The sequence below is a fragment of the Podarcis tiliguerta genome, assembly GCF_965153285.1.
Source record: "Podarcis tiliguerta genome assembly, chromosome: 11".
In the NCBI taxonomy this organism is placed as follows: domain Eukaryota; kingdom Metazoa; phylum Chordata; class Lepidosauria; order Squamata; family Lacertidae; genus Podarcis; species Podarcis tiliguerta.
In genome coordinates this window covers 14,391,073-14,417,327 of record NC_139544.1, presented here as the reverse complement: position 1 = coordinate 14,417,327, position 26,255 = coordinate 14,391,073, and the positions used below count along the sequence as shown (strand labels likewise).

The 26,255-nt window shown below is 43.1% G+C and overlaps 1 long non-coding RNA gene across 1 annotated transcript in view; it reads right to left on the bottom strand.

Annotated features, from left to right (window-relative positions):
- Positions 1-20,602, bottom strand: part of LOC310660206 — a 109,932-nt gene extending 89,330 nt beyond the window's left edge. Inside the window, exon 1 of the long non-coding RNA XR_014503306.1 lies at positions 20,572-20,602. This is a non-coding gene — a long non-coding RNA (uncharacterized lncRNA). The remainder of the gene's footprint in view (positions 1-20,571) is intronic.
- Between the last annotated feature and the right edge of the window lie 5,653 nt (positions 20,603-26,255).

Sequence of the window (26,255 nt, the reverse complement as noted above, 5' to 3'; positions counted from 1 at the left end):
ATATTCAGTGTTTAGGGTGTACAGGACGGCAAGCATAACCTAAGTGATCTTGCTTAATATACTCATTTCGTAGGCTGACAGTGAGATAGAAATCTGTCTCTAAGGAAGCAAAAATAATTATGTAGTGTATGTAATGTGTCTGAGCAAAGATCTTAGATTATGTTTCTGGATTGTAAACATGGTCTATTACATGAAAACCTATATTCTTTCATTCTTACAGCAACCAGGTGCATACCAGAAAAATATATGAATTTCAGGTGGAAAAACCTATTTGAAACCTCCTTGAAAGGACCACTCATTTCCACGCACCAACTAATTACTGGGGTGCCATTAACTTTCTTGTCTATGTATTCTTGGGCTGGGGTCACATTGCAACAGAGGTTTCATACAATAATATACATGAACGAAGAATAAACATTTACAGTTTCAAATAAGCTCTTTCAAGGGATTCAGTGAGATTTCAGGAAACAGCCTGGTGAAACAGATTAAAAAATTGATGGTGGTGCTGGTGTAATCATAACAACTTTGTAATCCGACATTCTTATTTAACTGAAATGGTTTGTAATCCCCAGAACAACAAAACAAAACAGGTCCTGTGGATCTGCCCCGATTTATCCTTCAACTTGCTCTTGTGAATATGCCCTATATCATGCCTCAACTCAACGGTCATGCAAAATGTGATGGTACCAACATGACTCCTGTAAAGCTAGTATACCTAATTTTATCCACTGTGACAAATCTGTAACAGATTATGTCCATTTATCAACTCCGAATCAGGACTTTGTGTTTGCTCATGCATTATATTAAATCTGGAATTGCAAGAAGTAATAGAAATGAACTTCTCATTATTTGTAAACTCTCTAGCTCTATTATTTGTGTGTGTATGTGTGTGTGTGTTTTTAACAACATAATTTTTTTGTAAACTCTTCAGCTCTGTTATTTTGTGTTTTTAAGAACATAATCTCTGCTGCCAAAGGTTGTTATTAACATTTGAGTAGGAACTCTCGTATGATTCGATTTAAAGTTGCATCGTAAATGCCTAATTCGAAGCCTTAAAGATGCGACAGTTCAGGAAAGTCTGTTTATGAAACACCCAGGTTATTCATCAAGGTAAAAAAGCAACAAAAAACCCCATCGTATATCATTTAAAAAGGAACGGCTAGTAGAAAGTAATGGAGAGGAGGCAAAACAGAAAACAGGGACATGTCTGGAATATTTCAAAAACTTAGCAAGTGACAGATGAGTGCTGTAGTAGTAAGAAAGAGTCATGGAAGGTGGTTTTTTTAAAAATGGGAATGGAAGTCCTGTATATCTAGAGGACAAACTTCAAATACATTTTGGATGACAGCTTTAGTAATTGGCTCTACTCTTGCGCATTGTTCAATTTCCTTTAAAGTACAGCAAGGTCACATTAACCTATAACTCTCGCATCAGACACTACCGCGTGCAATAAAGCTTAGTGTTCCACGATTACTTGCGTCCAGCTTATTCTCTCTTTATGCCCAGTCCTTAATAAATATTCTTAAAAGCATGCCTTTCTAATTTCAATAGACCTTACAGAGAGGCTCCCTTAGGTTTTAGGGATGCCTGAGGAATTCATTCTCCGTAAATTCAGAAATTAAACTGGCCTGATCCACTCCTTCCAGGCTAATGTGCAGAGCAGAGAGAAGCTATCTGCTAACAACCAAATTGCAGTTAACTTCTCCACTTTTTTTTTTTTAAGTATCAAAATCTGTTTTAATGTGTGTATTTTGAGAGGAAATGTTGCATCTGGGTGGAGTCTCTTGCTTTCTCAGCTAGGCATCCATATCAAATTGTGGTGGCATCCAGTTTCGTGGTGGAATATGTGTTTGTTGAGGAGTAAAGGTGGAAGTGAGGGCAGAGAAATTGAGCCTAAAACGGGGGACGGACCCCTCTTGTTTGGAAGCATGGTTTATTGCGTGTCAGGGTCCCCAAGCCACCCCCCAAATAACTCACATCACACACATTATTTTTGTTTAAGGTTTTTGGCATAATTTTGGCCACAAATTTACTGAAATACATGAGCGTGAGTGGTTGTTTAGGCATTGGTTAAGACTATCTGTCCCCCTGCCTGGCGACAGAACTGACTTCTGGGCACCACCGAAAGCCAGTAAGGGAAAACAATATTGGGGAGAAATGGAGCTGAGTCACAGGCCCTCACCTCTCCCCGCATGCTCCCCAAGGCTTCCCGGCCCTAGCCCCATTCCAGGGATCCGGATGAAAAGATGGCAAGCCCCTGGATTCCTTTAACGGATTTCCCTTTCCGCAGCAACCATGGAGGGGCAGGCCCAGCCTATCCTAACCCCTCCTCCAGCCAATTTATAACCAATGCCTAACCGCAACCTTACAAGTTGTGACGATTTGCTACGCAGTAGGCAAAAACCAAATGGCCCAGCCAATCAGCCAGATGGACAAAATTCCTGCCGTCGGGCCCCTGCCCCAACGGCAGACAACCCCATGACAGGCATAGCAAGGTCAACGCAAAAAACCCCCTTAATTTAGGGCGGGTGGGCGGGTGATCCGTTGCACGCAGCAAAGAGAAAGCTCCAGGCTGCGTGCAGAGTATTTAAAACCTTTTACTCCTCCCACCCAAATTGCAACTATAACTTTTACCCCAGCAACCCAGCTATCCAATTGTGTTTTTTTTTATAATAATATTTATTAGAAATTTAACAGTTACAAAAAGAAAAAAAGAAAAAACAATAAAGAATTTAACAAACAATACATCAAAGATAAAAAGAAAAACAACAACAACAAAATACATCAAAACAACAAGAAAAACAAAAACATTAAAAAACGCATCCAATTTCCATTTCTTTGCCTTTCATTTACTAGTTTCATCGACCTCGTCACACCTCCCTTTTTTGTATTCTAGTTCAATTTAGCTATTTCAGCAAATCCTTTCCATCTTTCTCAATCTTTTTTTGTTTGTTCTATAATTTGTCTAACACAATCTAACTTTAAATTTTCCACTTTAGCCCATTAACAATCAGTTTTTACTTAATTCTTTATAACATTTCTGCTAAAACCATGTAACATCATTCCAGCATTCTTCTAACATTCACCAGCTATCCAATTGTTGCCCTAGGCCCTCTTTAGGAACCTGCCTGGCAACAGAGGGGTGGCTCGGCAGACCCCACCGCAACACGTGCTCTCCATGAGGGAGAACATGCTTTCTGGAAAGGGTGGGATGCTTGAAACTGTGGAATGAGTGACTGTGTCAGTTAGCCACCAATAAGGCTTGCTTCAGCCAAGTGGCCCCAAAATTTACTGTATATTGTATTATTTCATTTATTATTCAATACATTTTATACCGCCTTTCTAGAATAAAAATCTTTCCAAGGTTGACATAGGATGCAACATGCAACAAATGTAAAAAAAGAAGAAGACACAATTTCATATTATTAAAACTAGGGCCCAGCACCAAAACTGTAGCATTTAGGGCAGGGATTATTTAAGTGATGGCCCCTGCTTTTCTTGCCTTCTGTGATTCTTTCCCAGCCTGGCCAGAGGGACCACAGAAGATTACAATGTATTTTTAACCCAGTTTTTGTTGACAACATCTCAGTTAAATAGAGTAAAAATTTAAGATTGGTTGAAAATTTAAAGCTGCTGTTATAAATGCAAAACATATTCGGTCATGATTTTTTAAAACAACAGCACACACACAGCTATACTCTTTAAAGCCTTACTAAGAAATGCAAAATTCAATTTGATCGCTAACCTGAAACATGTAATATGAAATGCGAATGGATCTGATTTTGCTTTCTAGAGATGATTATAAGAGTCTAGAATATGAATGGCTATGAAAGTTCATACGGGGGATGGGTGGGTCAGAGAAAAGTACTTTGGTGACTGTATGCCAGAAAGTTCAAGTTGGTGGTTTTGAAGACAGATGCAGAGAGAAAGCTGCGAGTTGGCCAAAAGTGAAGAGCTTTAGGGATTCGGGACCTTTCTCTGAGGATTTTATGTGTGGTGTGTGTAACAAATCACAATGCCCCTTTGTGTCCATGATGCTTTGCTAGTGTATCTGTAAAGAAAGCAAATGTTCCAAATATTTAATAATAATAATTTATTATTTATACCCCATCCATCTGGCTGGATTTCCCCAGCGACTCTGGGGTGACTCCCAACAGAATATCAAGAACAACAACAACACTTTAAAACTTCAAACATTTAAAACTTCCCTAAACAGGGCTGCCTTCAGGTGTCTTCTAAAAGTAAGATAGTTGTTTATTTCCTTGACATCTCATGGGAGGGCGTTCCACAGGGTGGGTGCCACTACTGAGAAGGCCCTCTGCCTGGTTCCCTGTAACCTCACTTCTCGCAGTGAGGGAACCGCCAGAAGGCCCTCGGAGCTGGACCTCAGTGTCTGGGCTGAACAAATGTAATGTCTCTATTTCATTCATATTCATTCTCTCTCTCTCTGTCTCTCTCTCTCTCAGTGACTTCCCTTTGCACCTTCTGAACAAAGCCAGAGAGAGACTTACCTGCCATACAGATTCCTTTTTCCTAATTTTAATATTTACTTCTCACACACTTCTTCCAAAGGCCTCAGAATGGCACAGTTGAAGATTATCCCATTTTATAAGTACAACAACCCTGTGATGGAGACTGAGATGATAACCTGTCCAGAGCCACTTGCTGAACCCAGGTTTCCCCAACTCAAGTACAGCACTGTTTCCATTGTACTAGGCTGGCTCTCATTTATCTGCAAAGGATTTTGGTTTCTTTTTGCACATATTTTATTATTGCCATGTGAAGGGATGCCGGTGGCGCTGTGGTCCAAACCACTGAGCCTCTTGAGCTTGCTGATCAGAAGGTTGGCGGTTCGAATCCCCGTGACGGGGTGAGCTCCTGCTGCTCTGTCCCAGTTCCTGCCAACCTAGCAGTTCAAAAGCGCACCAGTGCAAGTAGATAAAAAGTTACCACTGTGGCGGGAAAGTAAACAGCGCTTCCATGCACTCTGGTTTCCGTCACGGTGTTCCGTTGTGCCAGAAGTGGTTTAGTCATGCTGGTCACATGACCTGGAAAGCTGTGGACAAATGCTGGCTCCCTCAGACTGAAAGCAAGATGAGCACAGCAACCCCATAGTTGCCTTTGACTGGATTTAACCGTCCAGGGGTCCTTTACCTTTTTACCTTTATTGCCATGTTATGTATCAAATGGGGGCTGTGAGGCATATTTTTGATTGGCTGCACCGACCACATGATACTGCTTTTGTTTTTGGTAAGCTGTATCCCTTCAAAGAGGAAAACATATGAAAGAAAATAAAACAGGATCCCCTAGAAGTTCCGGGAAGTGGAAGTAATTTTAAGGACATGCAGCATCTAATCAGGATTAGGGAATTCTGGAAAATGCTTAAAATCTCTTCTTTCTGGACCACACAGACCCTGCTGGAGATTCTATTCCCAACAAAATGAGGCTACTGTCAGATCTAATTTAATTTTAATTTAATTTTCTCTATTCGCAGTCACACAAAGTAAAAACATGTGCGCGCACAGCCTTAGATCGGAATACTATGGCCAAATGTTTGTCTGCCTCATTTAATTGCCTCCAAGCCATAGATTATAGAAAGTCTAGATAATTTATAATGTAGCATCTGATGCTGTTAGCAAATGTTTTGCATTTGCCGGTCTGCAAAATTCTGTTCCCATCATGGTCACAGGCGCAAAGTAATTGCATCTGCATTTGCTCTTTCTGATGGGAAGGAGGTAGTTATTCTACCCTTTGCTGGGTGATTTACTGCTGTGCTCCAAGTTTTTGCTACATGTATACCTGCCAATCACTTGCTTTTTTTGTTAGCCTGTAAAATTCAAGGGACAACAAAGACACTTATTTATTATATTTGCATATCACCCATGCAGACACTGCCCCACTTCTATACATTTTTGAATGTATAGAATCTATGATTAATTTAATTTACATAATGCTTAATTGCCAAAGTGGCTTCTAAGCGGTTTACAAATATGAAACTGATTATAAAAAGTATAGTCACGCGCAATTATGGTTCACAATAAAAATGGACAATTAAACAAGCCCATTAAGTCAACTGAACAATTGAAATGGTTTAAAGAGCAAGTCAGTAGATTGGGGGAATGACCTCAACAGATGGCAGCATGTCATTAGTACCGATGTGCTGTCTTGCATTTATGATGGGGGAGCATTAAAGGTAAAAAGGTAAAGGACCCCTGGACGGTTAAGTCCAGTCAAAGGCAACTATGGGGTGTGGTGCTCATCTCACTTTCAGGCCAAGGGAGCCGGCGTTTGTCCACAGACAGCTTCCCGGGTCATGTCGCCAGCATGACTAAACTGCTTCTGGTGCAACGGGACACCATGACGGAAACCAGAGTGCACAGAAACGCCGTTTACCTTCCTGCCGCAGCGTACCTATTTATCTACTTGCACTGGCGTGCTTTCAAACTGCTAGGTTGGCAGGAGCTGGGACAGCGCAACGGGAGCTCTCCCTGCCACGGGGATTCGAACCGCCGACCTTCCAATCGGCAAGCCCAAGAGGCTCAGTGGTTTAGACCACAGCACTACCCGTGTCCCTGGGGGAGCATTCCACAACATTGGTGGCACCAATGAAAAAACCCTCTTCTGTGTTAAAAAGGTAAAGGTACCCCTGCCCGTAAGGGCCAGTCTTGACAGACTCTAGGGTTCTGCGCCCAAGAGGCCGGGGGCCAGCGCTGTCCGAAGACACTTCCGGGTCACGTGGCCAGCGTGACATCGCTGCTCTGGCGAGCCAGAGCCGCACACGGAAACGCCGTTTACCTTCCCGCTAGTAAGCGGTCCCTATTTATCTACTTGCACTTTGACGTGCTTTCGAACTGCTAGGTTGGCAGGCGCTGGGACCGAACAACGGGAGGGCACCCCGCTGCGGGGATTCGAACCGCCGACCTTTCGATCGGCAAGCCCTAGGCGCTGAGGCTTTAACCCACAGCGCCACCCGCGTCCTCTTCTGTGTTACCACAAGCCAATAATCATTTAGTGGAAAGATGTTAACTTGTAGTTCCTGAATCCACTAGCCAGGCCTCTCAGGACTTACAGTGAGAAAAGCCACTCAGTATAGAAAGAAGGAATGGGACTCTGATGATATTAAAGGTTACCTGCCTACATTCCTAGAATTTTCCCTTTCCTTCCCATACCCAGATTCTTCAGAGATGAAAAAGGAGCAACCGTTGCCTGCCAGCTGAAACCAGATACCTGAGCAATTATCATTTGACAGGGTAAACCTGAGGTGTGCACAATTTCTTAAATGGAAACTGCATCCTCCCCCTAATATACCACTTTAAAAGTGCCACTGAATCACGGAGGCAAAAGAAACCCTAGCAAAGATGCTCCTTTTGTTTAATCTGATCAGTGAGCTGGGTCTTTTTGGTGCGGAGCTTTTTACCACTAGACCAAAGTGATATGAGAGCTGAGCTGAGCGTTCAGAATTGCCGATGCTACTATTTAAAACCACATCAAGGTTGCTAGGTGCCGTATGCAAATGAGAAGAAAGAAAGAAAAATAGGTCATGCTCACATTAGGAAGAAAAGGAAAGCAGGAGGAGAATCAATCAGGGCTGGGAACATGGGCCTCTTAATGAAAACACTTTCCTTTGTGTACTGTTCCCTGGTCACCTTGATCCTTGGGAGAGAGGTTCTTGGTAGGACCATAGTCTCTTGAGGGTTATCCAAAGTCTGCTAAGGACAGGGTCTTTAGTGTGGTGGCACCTGCCTTATGGAATGAACATCAGACAGGCATCCACCCAATGGCATTTAGGCACCCACTTAAAACTGATTTGTGATGTATTTTGCATCTGTCAGGGGTGCCAACTTGAATAAAATATTGTGGGGGCCCAGGTAAGCTCCGCCCTGCATAATTGATCACAAGACACACTGCACACACTCCATTTGAATTATTGTTAATTTTATGCTGTCTGCTGCCACAATATTTACCTTAACCATTAGTCGTTGTGATAGTACTCCCACCTCTTTTTTAATTATTTTACACTGTTTTTACTTTTTAACCACACCCTTTTCTTTCTCCGCCTCTGCCAACCCCCTCCTGTACCTCAGGGAAGATCCAACTATGGATCGCAATTTTAAATTCCCCATAGTGCCCCAACCTTTAAGGCTCCGATAATCCCACAAGGCAGCACTTAAGCCAGAAACTCAAGGGTATTGTGGGAAATTTTAAATGTCATCATTTCCTGCTTGGATACTGGGGTTTTTGTCAGCTGGCCAAGGATGCTAGGTGCTGATGTCAACCCCGAAATGGAGGCAAGGAATGCAGTGCAATATCATGTAATGAAGTAGAACCAAAATTCATTGGCATGAAGGGGGTGCTGAAGAACAAAAGAATGTGTAATGGAACCGAGAGAGAAAATATTAAAAGCATAGAAGGCAGCATAATACTGATCCCTGAGGAATTCTTGCAGAAAGTGGAGCAGATGAAGAACTATTGAAATAAGCCTTAAAGGACTGATAGTATGACTGAAACCATGGCAATAGTATAGCTGAAAAACTAGAAGAACTAAAGAAAAGAGGAGGGGAGAGAAAGTAGTCAACTGTATCAAAGGGTAATGAAAGATTCTAAAGAAGTAGTACAGAGAATTGATTCTTAGGTTTTTCTGCAAGATTAAGATGGATGAAAAGCATCTTAAAAAGCAGAGACATCACCTTGCCAACAAAGGTCTGTATAGTTAAAGCTATGGTTTTCCCAGTAGTGATGTATGGAAGTGAGAGCTGGACCATAAAGAAGGCTGATCGCCAAAGAATTGATACTTTTGAGTTATGGTGCTGGAGGAAACTCTTGAGAGTCCCATGGACTGCAAGAAGATCAAACCTATCCATTCTGAAGGAAATCAGCCCTGAGTGCTCACTGGAAGGACAGTTCGTGAAGCTGAGACTCCAATACTTTGGCCACCTCATGAGAAGAGAAGACTCCCTGGAAAAGACCCTGATGTTGGGAAAGATGGAGGGCACAAGGAGAAGGGGACAACAGAGGATGAGATGGCTGGACAGTGTTCTCAAAGCTACCAGCATGATTTTGACCAAATTGTGGGAGGCAGCAGAAGACAGAAGTGCCTGGCGTAGTCTGGTCCATGGGGCCACAAAGAGTCTGACACGACTAAACAACAACAACAACAACAAGATGGATGAAAACATTACCGGTAGTTATAGAAGCCTCTGCTGAGTGAAAACCAGTTTGGAAGTGATCAAGAAGAGGGCTGGTAGAAAAGGGGGAATGGATCTGAAGATTTGTTTTTAAGAAAAGGAGTTGCAAGGACAGACTTAAAGGAAGAAGGTAAAGAAATGTTGTGCCGTTCATGTAACGGTAGACGCTTCGGGAGAATAAGTGCATCCTTGAATATTCTCACCAAAAATCTCATTGCAAATAGAAAATCAGCATATCAGAGAGCCTTCCACAGGCAGGGAATTTGTGGCATGGAAGAACATTGAAAGACATGGTTCCCTCGCTCAGAAATGCTGCTGGACAGTGACCACTCCAATATCTCATTTATTAAAAATAAATCTTTCCACAAAGGGTATTTGCATTAACTCACTCACACAATCTGTTACAAAGGATGGAAACACCACATAAGTTTTATAGCAATTGCATATTTGCTGTGATTTCAGAAAATCCAGAATCATAAAGTCCGGAAGGTGCATTCTAGGTCATCGTGTGTCCAGCCACCTGCACTATAGCAGGATTCCTTTGACTTAAATTATTTCTGACACTGTTGATCCACCCTCTCCCCCAAAGGCCTCCAGAGAACTTCCTAGACAACTTGTTCCATTGCTCAGCTGTTCTTACACTTTTTCCTAATATTCAGTCACAATTCAGGCTGCTATTCTTGAGTTTTCCTCGGTGGCAATGGAGAACGGCTGCTTTTTTCTTTTCTTTTTTAAGTATTCAAGTTTTATTTCTTTTATTAATTCAAAACTGGTAGCGTTTTCCTCCTTTGGCTGAAACATGTAGCTGCCACCAAAACAGAACCCACACATGCTGTTCTCTTCCGTTTCTCTGCCAGGTTTAGTTTGACTCACCTTTTGTCATCCTGACATCACAGCACAGCGCACTCCCCCACCAGCGCCAGCCAATAAGGTGGGGTGGAATAGTGAGTGGTGTTGTGATTCAGAACACGAAAAAGATGTAAGTAAAACAGAATGTAGGAAAGGAAAGGATGGAGACGTTCTGCTTCCTCTTTTTTTGGTGACAGCTGTGGTACTTTGCATAACATTTATGAGCTCTGACATCCAATTCCATGAAGGGGATCACTAGGAAAACACATTAACAGCATATTCATATGATGGCTGACTCATGAAGGGAAGGCTTTTTTCCAGGATAGACTCTTGGGCCTTTCAGCTAAGATCAAGTGTGATGATATTTCTGCAGTCACAGAATCCCAACAGCACACATAAGAAGTACATTATTTCTGCCATGAATTATGGAATTCTCATGTAGCTGTTATGTGCAACATTACAGGATTAATGTAAAGAGTCCACCTGTCCTTTTCAGAGGTATAGTGGTGTCTGGGGTTGTGTGAGGTTGAAGACCTGTTAATATTTCTGCTGCGGGGGGCCATGTCTACAGGGAAGTTTTTAATGTTTGATATTTTAGTGTGCTTTTAATATTCTGTTGGGAGCCGCCCAGAGTGGCGGGGTATAAATAAATTATTTTACTTTACTTTACTTCTTTATTGTATTTTATTTTAAATTGTTATTATAGTGCCCTAAAGCCACCCAAAGAACACGAAAGACGAACTTTTTACCTACTCATCATTTGTTCTGATTGCAGCCAATCAGTGAAAAGAAGTGAGTCTGCCACTGAGGACTAGCTCATGGGATCACTCTGAAAAAGTGGGCAAAACGAAGACTGAGGGATTGTTGTATTGTATGCTCCCAAGCAGAGCATTTAGGAACACTGAAAAAACAAGGTGCTTCACTTTCCAAGAGAATTGTGTGCAAGTTCTGTTATCTACCGTGGAACTTCAAGGAATATATATTCTTATACAGTGGTGCCCTGCAAGACGAATGCCTCGGAAGATGAAAAACTCGCAAGACGAAAGAGTTTTTTGTTTTCTGAGTTGCTTCGCAAGATGGATTTCCCTATGGGCTTGCTTTGCAAGACGAAACGTCTTGCGCCTTTTTTTTAAAACCACCAATGCATTCCTATGGGAAACCGTCAATGCACAGTGGTGCTTCGCAAGACGAACAAATTCACAAGACGAAAAAACTCGCAGAACGAATTAATTTCGTCTTGCGAGGCACCACTGTAATGGCAATGGCGCCCACCTGAGAGGTGTCGGAACTGAGTTCCGGCTGAAAAAAAACCTTGAGAACATGCCAAATCACTTGCCCAGAAAATAGTAGACTTGCTGAAAGACAACACTCAGCAATCTACACTGAGCATAGCAATGCATCCCTAATTATTCTTGTTTATTTATAAGATTATTATACAATCTTAGGTTGTGTAGTCTAAAAAGGGGGTGCGGCTGTCAGGATACATGGCTGTGACAATGATGAAGGCACCTTGCACTTCTGAATTTGCCACTACCCTGTTGGCCGTGGCCCAGTGTTCACTATAAGGTATGTTTAGTATGTATAGCAGGGGGCATTGGTCTTGAGGCTGCACAAGTGGCTGAGCAGCAGATACATTTTAGTTATAAACAAAGACATGCAGAACCCGAATGTGCTTTTAGCTGGGCATTATACTGTCTCACACGGAAGCCTATTATCGTTAAGAATTTCACAAAGAGTCAACTGATGGGCAAACTATACATTACACAAGGTATCTGTAATTTGATCGGAACAACGAGGGCGCTTCCAGATGACCCATTCTGATTTGTTAGAAAGGAGATTAGACGACATGCGACTGGATGCCATCTAAAAGAATGATAGCTTGTGAGCCCCTAGGTACAGCTTCAGTAATCGGATTGGGAAGTTAACCCACATAGTAAACCTTGAGGATGAGTCTGACCTCCCAGAGGGCAGGTTGAAAGACCCACCCTTCCTGGGGATTCCCTTGTCCAAATGTGTCTTCCAAGACCCTTACAACACCTGTCCCAGCCCGTTTGTGTAAATGTTCATAGATTGTGTATGAGTTTTCTTCATCTGGAATAGGGCTGTGTGCAAACTCCTAGAATTTGGTGAGTTGTGTCCTGCTTTCCCAGTAACCAGTAGTGGAAGGAACCAGTAGAATGCACACAGGTTCCATACTTTAAAATCTCCCTGCATATGTAAGTTATCCTGTCAAGGACAGGAGTCCTAACTTGGACTTTTCTTTGATTTGCATGCTTCCTATTAGCAAGGGACGCGGGTGGCGCTGTGGGTAAAAGCCTCAGCGCCTAGGGCTTGCCGATCGAAAGGTCGGCGGTTCGAATCCCCGCGGCGGGGTACGCTTCCGTTGTTCGGTCCCAGCGCCTGCCAACCTAGCAGTTCGAAAGCACTCTCGGGTGCAAGTAGATAAATAGGGACCGCTTACTAGCGGGAAGGTAAACGGCGTTTCCGTGTGCGGCTCTGGTTCGCCAGAGCAGCTTCGTCACGCTGGCCACATGACCCAGAAGTGTCTCCGGACAGCGCTGGCCCCCGGCCTCTTGAGTGAGATGGGCGCACAACCCTACAGTCTGTCAAGACTGGCCCGTACGGGCAGGGGTACCTTTACCTTTACCTTTATTAGCAAGTTATTACCCATCAGTACATTTCAGATGGAATATTTCTGAATGTGTATATCTGGGTGCCTAATACTTCTGAATGTGGAGCTCTATCCAATCAAGATTGCTCATTTTCTGGGTTGGTATAATTCAGAATTCATTTTGGCTTTGTGACAATGGTGTTAGGCCCTCCCTGCTGTTAGGAGAGTCTATGGCTGGGACATAGCTGATACAAGGCAGAGATGATTTCCAGTGCAATTTGGATTTCTGGCACAAAGGATTCTTTGCCATAAATGTATGCTTTCCATCCAAAATCCTTCACCACGTGCCCTAATCTTCTTGAAATTTTGCCCAATATATTATGAGCTCAAGCTACTATTTCTTTCCTTTGAACAAGCCAATAATATAAATGCAAGAGCAAATGGTAGGAACCTCAATGGAAAACACATATCTGTTTCACTTGTATTATTAGTTGCCAGGTGGGAATAAACAGATTTTTGCCTATTTGAAGAGCTCATTAGCTTTTTGGAAGAAAAAACGCTAAAGCAAATAGAAACTTTTTAACTCTGAAAATCTTCTGAGGCTTGAAAGCGGAGGTTTCATTTAATACTTTTCTGAGAGCCTCATCTAACCTTGGCTAGGACAAAGCCCTGTGAGATGTTCTTCAACCCACACAGGCTTAGATGCTTACTGTTATTTTGAAGTGTATCCATTAGGGTCCGTGTCCAAGCTACAGAAGGGTGTTGGTTTGGAAAGCAAACACATGAAATTCAACTTGATGAACTCTCTATTAGATCATTCCAATCCCCTGTGCTTCCTTGCCATTTTCTATTGTCCACCAAGTAAATCTGACAACTAAAGTGCCTTCCTCGGTCAAGTTCTTGCCCATATTTCCGTCTGGAAATGTAATTACAGAGTGGTGTATGTTGCTAGCAAAATGCCCATCATTATGATGGGGAGAAGTGAGGAGCCATAGCCTATATTTTGCAGGAATTGGGGGAAGACAACTGTGTGTGTCCGCAGGAGCAGATTTTTCTCTAACACAACAATTCCCCATCTGCATTTATCTACTTTCTCCCCATCCCCTACACACTTGAAACGAAAGAAGGGACTTTTTTATGATTTTGAGACATAATACATATATTTATTTCTATACCTATTGAGATACCATTCCGCTTAAATTCTTGGTACGGTATTAAAGAAATCGAGAATGAACTGCATTCACAGGCTCAAGCAGTTAAGTTTAAAGGCAAAGATTTTCTCTCTAAATATAGCACATGCAAGCTTGGAAGTGCTGTTGAATTCATTCAAATTTCCAGACATGTAAACATTGCAGCCATATGCATTATGTAGACATATATAAAAAGCCTGATGGCAGTACAGTATGACAGAAATCCCACTTGCAAATGACTTTAAAAGGTCATTAACAATGATTGGCGGCATAAGCTAAATGAACAGCCTGCTCCCGTGCTTGTTTACTCGAAAGGTAATGGGACTTACTCCCAAGTAAGTTTGCATAATATTGCAACCTAAAGACAACTTTAAAAGCCGTAGGTGAAAATTGTAATATTCTCCAGCTTTACTATAGACTAGAGAGCACATTAATTGGATCATATTGATTTTTAGCATATCCCGTCTTTTAGAATAGGAAAATGTGTTAATAGCATTTGTGACATTGTGCAGGAAATATTTCCACAGCAGTAACCTTAAGCACACAAACCACACTGAATCCAGTGGGACGTTAGTCTGAGTAAACATGATTTGGATCATGTTGCGGGCAGTTTCGCTTGCTAATAGCTGCACAACTTAGAATCTTAAGTTTGCATCTGCTTTTTGTGTGTGGTTATATTCATTGGTGCTCTGGAGACATTCTCTATACTAGCACGGCACAGCAGATATTTTTCTCTCTCAGCTGTATGTGAAAGTTCTCTAATAGTCAGAGCCGTCTTTCCTATTGGGCTTAGTGGCGCGTTGCGCCAGGGCGCCAGGCTCTCAGGGGCGCCCCAGCGAGTGGGGGAGCTGTGTGGCTTTGCCGACGGCCTCCCCTTTCCCTGCATGCCTGCCAACTGTGCCCCGTCAACCATATGACTGGCAGGCTTGCAGCTTGCCTCCCAAGCCTTCACGGAAGGAGAGCGATCCCCGCAGAGGCTTGGGAAAAGGTCGACAACTCTTGAAAATGGCCCGATGATAAGATCATTTTGGTGCGAGGTGAGGACATTTATAGCAAGAGTAATAAAAAGAAATTGTTGTTTAGGTGAATTGAATTTAATTCTAAATTATATTCCGGAAATGTGGGAGATTACAAGGGGTCAACAAAATGGATGTATCTTGCCATATTACAAACAAAAAAAAACTTGTTTTGATGAATTGGAAGAGCCGCAAAAAGATTCCATTGAGCACATGGATTGATAATATGGACAGACTAGCTACACACGAATGAATTGCATGTTGATGCAAATTAAGAATGGATAAATATGAAGAAATCTGGAAGGAATATTTAAGCGATAAGGCGGACAGTGGTAGGAGGTAGGGGGAGGAGAGGTGGGGAAATATTGTTAAAAAGGTGTAGTCATAGGTATATCAGTACTTAAATCTGAAGTGTCAGATTGTGTTATTAGTGTTATTATGATTTTTGTTGGTTTTTTTGTGGTTGTTTTTGTATTGAAAAAATGATTAAATAAATAATAAAAAAACCCAACACTGGGAAATGGCGGGGCGTCGGCACCGGAGGGATTTTTGCACCACGGCGCCGGATATGCTTAAGACGGCCCTGCTAATAGTCTATGACTTTTGAGGAAGAATGTCAGTGTTGGGAGATGGAGCACCCGGAATATTCCTGCAGTTACCGTGAAACTGGCTGCAGATTTATTTATTTTTACACTGGGGAGTTGAACTCCGTCAGGAAAACACAGTTCAGAACCGGCTAGAAAGTCTTCCCAAAGATCCACTCATTTGATGGTTATGAGGGCTGGCTTCAGGAGTGAAGGGGTCCTGCGCAAAGTACAGTGGTGCCTCGCAAGACGAAAAGAATCCGTTCCGTGAGTCTCTTCGTCTAGCGGTTTTTTCGTCTTGCGAAGCAACCCCATTAGCGGATTAGCGGATTAGCGCTATTAGCGGCTATTAGCGGCTATTAAAGGTTTAAGGGATTAGCGGATTAGCTGCTAAAAGGCTATTAGCAGCTTAGTGCCTTAGAAAAAGGGGGTGGGGAGCGGAAAAAAAAATCGCAGCAACTCGCAAGACATTTTCATCTTGCGAAGCAAGCCCATAGGAAATTCGTTTTGCGAAGCACCTCCAAAACGGAAAACCCTTTCGTCTAGCGGGTTTTCCGTCTTGCGAGGCATTCGTCTTGCGGGGCACCACTGTACACTCTAATGGGCTCATATCATTTGGGTCCAGAGTAGGGTTGCCATATTTCAAGAAGTAAAAATCCAGGCACCAAAAGTTGTTGAGCGTTTTTTGGGAAAGTTTCAGAAACCTGGACATTTTGCCGATATCCTGAAATTCCATCGTTTATTTGTCCCAGCCACACAGCATCACACTGGGGCATTGTGGGAAATCAAAATGGTTGCCCTGGTTTTCTTTAAAAAGCTATTCAAGAATGCTAAAATATCCTTAATCCCACATATCACAACAGCACCGAGACGTTTAAATGTTGTTTTTAAAGGAAACGTGCGGAAATGCAATATGCTCTGATTTCCAGTGATCTTTCTGTCTTGAATCTTCTTCTTTTTTTATATGGGGGGGGGGTTTAACAATGACAAATTAAATAACAGCAAAATTAAATAACAGAAACTGTAAACTGCACCCATTCCAGAGAGAAAAAGAGTAATATACAATCAAGGGTGGAATGTCTATAACTCTCCACTTACATCAGTTCTCAGTTCATCAGATATGTTTTAAAAAATAGAGCTACAAAAGTCAACGTTGAGTATAGTCATCTTTAACTTGAGTACTCTTTATGACCCTCCCTTGAAGCTAATCTCCACTCCTACCCTCCATAGTCATTAATCATAACCCTGTGATCGCTATGTGTATCCAGAGGGAATGTCATTCCTTCGTGGAAAACATAGCTTAATATTTCTCATATAAACAAAGCCAGATTGTGTTTGATTATTCCGCTGTGGCATCTTTGCACTCAGTTATAGTAACAAATTTGCATTGAATTTGGACCTTTTTATATGCATTCTATATTGCGCCATTGGAATGACATCTACAACATAGTGTATCTAAAAATAAGGTTTTTTTTTAAATTATTGGAGTTCTGTATCCTCTCTTTCTGTCTCTCAGAACTGCTACAGAATGCAGCTAACGTTGATATAGTTGTCCACTGTGGTAATGTTTGCCGATCAAGTATTATTTTGGCCTTAAGCAAATTTCTAGAATACATGAGTTCCCAAGCTAGGTCATTTGTTTCTCAGTGACATATATGTCCTCAATGTAATGAGGCAAGAGTCTGTTGCAGTGGTACCTTGGTTTTAGAACAGCTTAGTTTACGAACAACTTGGAAATAGAACGCTGCAAACCAGGAAGTAGATGTTCTGGTTTGTGAACTGTGCCTTGGAAGCTGAACATGTTCTGCTTCCTGTTGAGTATGTTCCATTTGTAAACTGAGTCTTCTGCTGCTAATCAGAGGCTTCCTATTGAGTCTGTCGGCTGTTGAGTCCCGCGCACCCACGCAACGCAGAGGTGATATTTGGAGCTCTTTTTTTTGCTTTTTTTTTGTGCCTTTTGTTTGTGTGGCTTTTTCATTTTTTTGACTGTGACTTGTTCTTTGTTTTATGGGACTGACTTGTGACTGTTGCTTGTGACTCCGTTTTTATGACTGTGGCTTGTGACTTCGTTTTTGTGATTTGTTTTTGTGACTGTGTGGAACCCAGTTCAGCTACTGATTGATTGATTGTGTGACTGACGAAATGGATACCCCCCAAAACAATGACTATCATCAGTGCACATAAGATTATTATTATTATTATTATTTTATCACCTACAGTTCTGTCTTACTTATTTTATAGTACAGTACATTGATTATTGCTTTCATTTTATGGATCAATGGTCTCGTTAGATAGTAAAATTCATGTTAAATTGCTGTTTTAGGGGTTGTTTTTAAAAGTCTGGAGCGGATTAATCCATTCTGCATTACTTTCTATGGGAAAGCACGCCTTGGTTTTAGAACGCTTTGGTTTTGGAACAGACTTCCGGAATGGATTAAGTTTGGAAACCAAGGTACCACTGTACTAAACACTAATTCAATTAAAATAATTTATTTTGCACATGTACTAGCGTAGCTGAACTCAGTGACTTTGATCCAGCAGGGCCATTTTTCCTTCCCACTGCAGCAACACCCCCACCCCCCGCAAAAAAACTGTTCTGGTGGGTTGGGGAGCCCCACAAACAGTATGTGAGGTGGTGTCGGCAGCTGCAATGGGGAACTGGTGAAAACCACCAGTGGGAGGACAGAAACAGGCAGTAGCATAAATGTTTATAAAAAGGTAAAGGTACCCCTGCCCATATGGGCCAGTCTTGCCAGACTCTAGGGTTGTGCTCATCTCACTCTAGAGGCCGGGAGCCAGCGCTGTCCGCAGACACTTCCGGGTCACGTGGCCAGCGTGACAAGCTGCATCTGGCAAGCCAGCGCAGCACACGGAACGCCGTTTACCTTCCCGCTGGTAAGCGGTCCCTATTTATCTACTTGCACCCGGGGTACTTTCGAACTGCTAGGTTGGCAGGCGCTGGGACCGAACGACGGGAGCGCACCCCGCCGCGGGGATTTGAACCACCGACCATGCGATCGGCAAGTCCTAGGCGCTGAGGTTTTACTCACAGCGCCACCCGCGTCCTTAAATAAATGTTTATAGAGTCTTGTTATTGGCACCATGGACTGTACGATGGAAATACTTGTGCGGGTTAAGCAAGAGAAACCCTTGGATGCAAGGTTGGCTAGACATTGTTAGAAATCAAGGGCCTGAAGGTTGATGAATATTGTCAGTAGAGAGAGGTGGTTTGCTGTTGTCCTCCAAGATCCAGGCGCTCTTGGTGGAAACCATTCTTCTAGATCCATTTCAGTTGGGGTTTAGGCCCGGTTTTTACACAGAAATGGCTTTGGTTTCCCTGTAGGATGACCTCTGGTGGGAGAGAAGACAACAGAAATGTATCCATGTTAATTCTCCACGACCTCTCAGTGGCTTTTGATACCATCCTCCTGTCAGGAGTTCAGCCTTCACTCGAGTAGGACTCTGGTAGAGACACATGCTCAACTGGCATGTTCCCTCCCTCCTGGTCGATCGTTCAGGAGCTTCATAAGCTTTCTTCAGCCCAAACATCACAGTGACCAATGCCAGCTGACACCGGCACACTTAGAGATCTGCAGAGTCTTCACAGCTTTGCGTAACAGACCTCAGCAACTCAGCATTTTGGCTAATCTACTTTATTTACATATAAACACACACGGAGCACTGCAACATGGCTCCCTCTCTTTCTAGCATTAGGCAGCAAAGAGAAAAAGAACAAAGGACAATAGTCCCACTTCACGGAACACAGTAACACAAACATCCTGTTTCCATCACATCCCACTCTGTGGAGTCAAAACGTATACCGTCATGTGAAAGACAACAATCCTATGACTGCAATCATAGATCAGGAATTCTAACACCTCCGTGGCATCCTTCTGGAGCAACTGTCCAAGTTAGGCGTGGGTGGCACCGCTTCACAGTGGTTCTGGTCCTACTTGACTGGTTGTTTCCAGAAGATGATGCTTGGGGAAGGTTCTCTGGCCCTGTGGAGCCTTCAACGTGAGGGTCTTCAGGGTTCAATGTTATTAAACATCTGTGCTTTTTAACGTTTACATATGGGGGGACCACCTCCCTCCATATGAACTAACCAAGACCCTGCAATCATAATCTGAAGCCCTCCATGAGAGGTTCGGAGGATAGTAACAAAAAAATAAGCCTTTTCTGTGGTGGCTCCTTCATAGTAGAATTCTCTCCCCAGGGAGGCTTGCCTACTGCCAGGCGAAAATGTTCATCTTTTATCAGGCCTTTGGCTGATTAGCATCCCATGTACTTTTAAATGTGTTCGTGGGAGGGGGGGCGGTTATTGGTTTGTTTTTGTTTTATTATGTATTTTGTGTTCTCATTTTGTATTTTTATGGTATGAACTGTACTGTGCTCTTTGAAGGAAGGGTGTTACACAAATTTAATAAATAGACAATATTTGGCTATCATTATGTGTAATCTTGTGGGATGCGGGTGGCGCTGTGGGTAAAAGCCTCAGCGCCTAGGGCTTGCCGATCGAAAGGTCGGCGGTTCGAATCCCTGCGGCGGGGTGTGCTCCCGCTGTTCGGTCCCAGCGCCTGCCAACCTAGCAGTTCGAAAGCACTCTCGGGTGCAAGTAGATAAATAGGGACCGCTTACTAGCGGGAAGGTAAACGGCGTTTCCGTGTGCGGCTCTGGCTCGCCAGAGCAGCGATGTCACGCTGGCCACGTGACCCGAAAGTGTCTTCGGACAGCGCTGGCCCCCGGCCTCTTTGAGTGAGATGGGCGCACAACCCTAGAGTCTGTCAAGACTGGCCCGTACGGGCAGGGGTACCTTTACCTTTACCTTTTTATGTGTAATCTAGAAATTCACTCATTATGGGTCAAACTGGGAAATCAAGCCGAGTCCAAAATCATACAATCAATACCACATTACATGCCATGGAACAAACATGCCACAGTCAGTCCAGTGAAAAATATGTATCGTGGGGAGTTTATGTGTTCACTGAAGTATTCATTTGTATGTGGCCAGGGGCATTCATTAGATCAGGGGTCAGCAAACTTTTTCAGCAGGGGGCTGGTCCACTGTCCCTCAGATCTTGTGGGGGGCCGGACTATATTTTGGAGAGAAAAATTGAACGAATTCCTATACCCCACAAATAACCTAGAGATGCATTTTAAATAAAAGCACACATTCTACTCATGTAAAAATACACTGATCCCCAGACCGTCCGTGGGCTGGAATTAGAAGACGAATGGGCCGGATCCGGCCCCTGGGCCTTAGTTTGCCTACCCATGCATTAGAAGCTTAGACACTGGTAAAGGGTTTGAAAATGAAGAGGCAGTTAAATGTCAGTTTCATTGTATGGGGGCGGGGGGAGAAACAGGCCCTCTGCTGGAATGGTTCTTTTGAATCTGGGATACAGCAGTAACGTATAATTTAATGTACAGTGGTACCTCGGGTTACATACGCTTCAGGTTACAGACTCCGCTAACCCAGAAATATTACCTCAGGTTAAGAACTTTGCTTCAGGATGAGAACAGAAATCGTGCTCCGGCGCCGCAGCGGCAGCAGGAGGCCCCCCTAGCTAAAGTGGTGCTTCAGGTTAAGAACAGTTTCAGGTTAAGAACAGACCTCCAGAATAAATTAAGTTCTTAACCTGAGGTACCACTGTAATATGTCAGAGCAAGAGAAAATGTGATGCATGTGACTATATTCATGGTTTCCTTAGTTTGATGTATGAGATCAGATGCTTTCTTTAGTTCAGGTATTTTCCTTTATGCATTAGACAATCTTAGCAGCCAAATTTCAGACCGCTCACCATTTTTCAAAAGGTTCCCTTGATGCGCACCACGAAAGAGGGCACGGCTCAGTATTCTTGCGACAGGGAGCCGCTCACTGGTTTATGTGAAAGTAGTGGGTGATTTTCATTTCACAGCAGGCAGATATTCGCATCATAAAACCACCAACTCAGCTGGCAGTGATTGATACCCATGTTGGCTGAGTCCCTGCAGAAATGCTGGAGAAAGAATGGATAAGTTTCCTGTACTCGTTCCTTGATAGGATTTCTTCTCTGGGTCACATCTGACATGTGTTAGCCTCTGTGCTTATGCTATACCTGTTGCAACGGTAAAAAGCCTAGAGCCCTTTGAAGTCAATGGTAGCCTTGACATTGATTTCAAAGGCCTTTGGACCTCCGGCTCTCAAGTACCCTTCAAAAGGAAGCACATTCATGAAAACGTTTTCTTGGGCGAAAATTGAGTTGCTATCATTTCAGACACACCAACGGTGCTGGCTGCCCTGTCCTTTTCCCCCATCTGGGTTTTATCTAGGCCAGGCTTCAAATGTAACAGTTTACGAAGCCCAAAAACAATGCTACACATTGAGCTTTTGTGTCTTTTCTGGCCGAAATCCAGTAATTTGTTATGGTAATTGATTGAAAGGAAGAATAGGCCCCTCTTACAAACACCCTTCTCCCCCATTAAAGCTGTGCAGCTGGATTCTTCCTGGTATCTCACAGCTGGAATCCTCTGTTCAAACTTTTCAAATCTAAAAACGCAAACATCGCTCCTCGGAAACTACCAAATATATTGCATACACGGCTGCCGTTGAGAGTTTACATGGATACTGTTTCACCAGTTTACCTAAATGTGATAAATGTCAGGATTAATTACAATCAAGACAGAAAAGAAAGCGCCAGGGAAATATTTCTGAAAAGCAGAATGGCTTTAATAAGGAAAAAAATGAACGCGGGTCTTTCTCGGAGGGAAAATAATATCGCTTTTAATTTAAACAAGCAGTAATTTTGAAAATAACAATGAAAGGTTATGATTTTCTCCTTTCAGGCAATAGGCTCTGAAAGGAACTTTCAGGAGTATGTGAAATGCAGGAATTTTCACCTTTGGAGAATATTTCAGTTACTGGCATAAGTTTGAGGAGGGGCAAACTGAGTGCAAACTGAACATGGTGGTCGTATACTGATTTACCGAAGGAATTTTAGCTTTAAAAGAGCCAGAAGCTTTTAGCTGAAGACCTAAAATACATATTTTATTGATTACTATTTCTTGTTTCATTGTATGAAGTGCTCTACAAATTCTGCTCTTTCCTCTAAATAGCCAAGTAGGTCATTCTCTCATAGCCTAAGGCCATTAACTGAGCTTCATGACTGACTGGGGATTTTGTATCATAGTTTCTCAACATTAAAGCCCCACCTTGAGGAACTGGGAGCAGTCTCTGCCTCTAAAAAGATAATAAATCACTTTGTGTGGTTAAGCTGCTTGAGGAAGAAGAGAAGTCGTCACCACTTAAAACGTATTAAAGGCCTTCAGATGTAGATTTTTGTGTGTGAGTAATCTTTAGGTTTTTAAGCGATGTGCTCCTTGAATTGGCTTCTTCTTCTTTTGCATCTCCTGTTCTCTGCTTGCTTTTGTGTTCCCTTCATTTGGACTAGGCTTCCATTTTCCAAACAAATGGTGTTTTCCAAACACTCTTAATAATAATATTTTTTTTATAATATTTTTTATTAAGATTTTCACATAAAAAAAGAAAGAGAAGAATACAAAAATAAAAAACAAATAAAAACAATTCAGTTTTCATAGTATTTCTTACATTTGCTTGTTTCCCAGACTTCCCCACACCTCCCCTCTCTGTATTCCAGTTCAATTATTTAGTCAGCAAATCCTTTCCCTCTATCTTATCTTTATCTTTATCTTAGTATATTATACCTTTAATTTTTCATCTTTTTAACCTTCCATTTTTCCATACTCCTTCACCAAATTATTACTAATAACCCTTTAACCTCAATCCAACATCATTCTAACATTCATTAATTTTATAGTATTTCTATAAATAGTCTTTAAATTTCTTCCAATCTTCCTCCACCAGCTCTTCTCCCTGGTCTCGGATTCTGCCGGTCATTTTTGCCAATTCCATATAGTCCATCACCTTCATCTGCCATTCTTCCAGAGTGGGTAAATCTTGTGTCTTCCAATACTTTGCGATAAGTATTCTTGCTGCTGTTGTAGCACTATTAATGATAATATCACCCAGAGCCGTCTTTCCATTGTGCTTAGTGGCGTGTTGTGCCGGGGCGCCAGGCTCTCAGGGGCGCCCCAGCAAGTGGGGGAGCTGTGCGGCTTTGCCGGTGGCCTCCCCTTTCCCTGCATGCCTGCCATCTGTGCCCCATCAACCATATGGCTGGCTCCTCCATGGGAGGAGAGCGATCCCCACAGAGGCTTGGGAAAAGGTCGACAACTCTGGGAAACCGGGGGGGGGGGGGCAGAGGGATCTTTGCACCACGGCACCGGATATGCTTAAGAAGGCCTGGATACCACCCTTCATCCAAAGATTCCAGAGTGGTTTACAACAACAAAAGTACAGAATGAGAACCCAAAATACATAACAAAAACTAAAAACAAGCCAATAGTCCTCCTCCCATAAACACATTTAAAAGACCATAAATTGTTTAATCAGACAAAGTCCTGGTTATAGAAAAACGTTTTCGCCTGCAGCCTGGTAGTCTCCTTGACTCTGCTCATTAACCATGCTGGCATTCTATTAGAAAGGTAGGTACCTTTCCTGATGTGTGCTATACAGTGCAGCTGAGCTTTGATCATTCTGGTTTTGAGCAATACCCGAGTGTTGTGGAGAGATTTGACCCTCATCACATTCTGTTTCAACTTCTTTTTTAAGAGTCCCCTTAGTTTGGGGAAGATTTTGAAGTTAAATGTGATTGTGTTGGCCTTTCTTGACACATGCCCACTTACACATAGGTTGAATTTAATAGCAGTATGGGCCTTGTTTCTAACTGGTTCAGCAACACTTATATCTCACAGCATGTACAGGCACCACTTAAGATTAAAGATAGGGTCACCAACCCCCTGGTTGGTTCCATGACCACAGTCCTTTAGGAACTTTCTCCTTGTCATTTGAAATATACTGAGAGTCGAGAGTGGATTTCATGCTCTTTATTCAGCTCATAGTGGTGAGGAGGAATGAAAGTCCCCTCAAAGTATCTGCTTTATATACATTATTTACACAATGGGCTGCACGTGATTGGCTAATTCTGGAATTCTCCTGTAGGCCAATCAGGTTGTGGATTCACTTCCACCTGGAACTGGATTGGGTGGCTCCTGCAGACCAGTCACACTGCTGCATTGTTCTAGGACCAGTCAGACTGTTGCATTCTGAGTCCTATTGTTCTGGGACCAATCAGACTGCTGCATTTTGGATCCTATTGTTCTAGGACCAATCAGACTGCTGTATTTTGGATCCTATTCAACTCAGTACATAACATCATTAATATAATATGCATATATCCAGTCTATGTAAAGATAACTGAAGTCACTTTGCTACAGCACTTCCTCCTTTAGCTATCTCATTGATTTCATTCTCCATCTCAAAGTCACCCTAGCCTAGGCATTTTGGGCAAGGGCACAACTGTACAGCCCCAGCACTCAATTACTCTTTGGACCACTTATCACCACTTACAGAGGAGCACACAATTGGTTTAAAAGCTGCTTTGTCACATTTTTATTTTTAAATGCCAACAGTCTTGTTCCATCCTAGTCCAAGGGGAATACTTCACATATGAACAGACTTGGCTTGTTCCTCAGTGCCTAACAAATCAAAATTCCTTCTCCTGACTCCAGTATCTCAACCATGCATTGAGACTATGCAGCTACACCTACAGGGAAAGTCAACTTAAACTACAGTGGTGCCTCGGAAGTCGAACGGAATCCGTTCCGGAAGTCCGTTCAACTTCCAAGACATTTGGAAACCAAAGGGCAGCTTCTGATTGGCTGCAGAAAGCTCCTGCAGCCAATTGGAAGTTGCAGAAGCCCTGTCGGACGTTCAAGTTCCAAAGCACGTTCGCAAACCGGAAGACTCACTTCCGGGTTTGAGGTGTTTGGGAGCCAAAATGTTTGACTCGCAAGGCGTTCAGGATCCAAGGTACGACTGTACTTTGAAGGTTCTAGCTTTTAATATGGCAACCGAAATTAGGTTTCCAGGACTGCACAGCTATATTTCCTCATGCTTGTATGCACCACGATCACGGACCCCTTCCCAAACACTATTTACCATGCTATCTAGATCCCCAATCTCTGTGCCAAACAGGCAAGGCACCATGCAGTGTGTATGCCCACCTGTGTCACTAATGATTGGATCACCCACTGCCAGGATCTTCCTGCCCCCTGGCAGCACAAGAGGATAATTGTGGTGTAGTGGTTAAGAGCGGTGGACTCGTAATCTGGTGAACTGGGTTCACATCTCTGCTCCTCCACATGCAGCTGCTGGGTGACCTTGGGCTAGTCACACTTCTCTGAAGTCTCTCAGCCCCACTCACCTCACAGAGTGTTTGTTGTGGGGGAGGAAGGGAAAGGGGAATGTTAGCCGCTTTGAGACTCCTTCGGGTAGTGATAAAGCGGGATATCAAATCCTAAAAAAATAAAAATAATCCCCCAAGTAATGGGTCCCTTCTGAGGGAGCTCTTCCCTCCTCCTCAGACACCTTCCTCCTCTGCAGCCCCTTCGCCATGACAATGGGGGAGCAGGGCACAGCTGTGGCATCCTCAAATCCACCATCCTCTTCTGCTTCTCCAGGTCAACCACCTTGGCCTCAAGGGAATGAACTCTTTTCCTGAAGGCTACAAGCTCCTTGCATCCAGTGGCGTAGCATGGGGGTGCAGGGGGGGCGGGCACACCGGGCGCAACATCTGGGGGCGCACGCTCACACTCGCACTCGCACTCGCAGCTCTCTGCCCCTACCTGGCTCACTCACTCTCTCTCACTGCAGTGCTGGCTGTGCGAATCCGATCTGAGCCACCGGGTCACCGCCCACT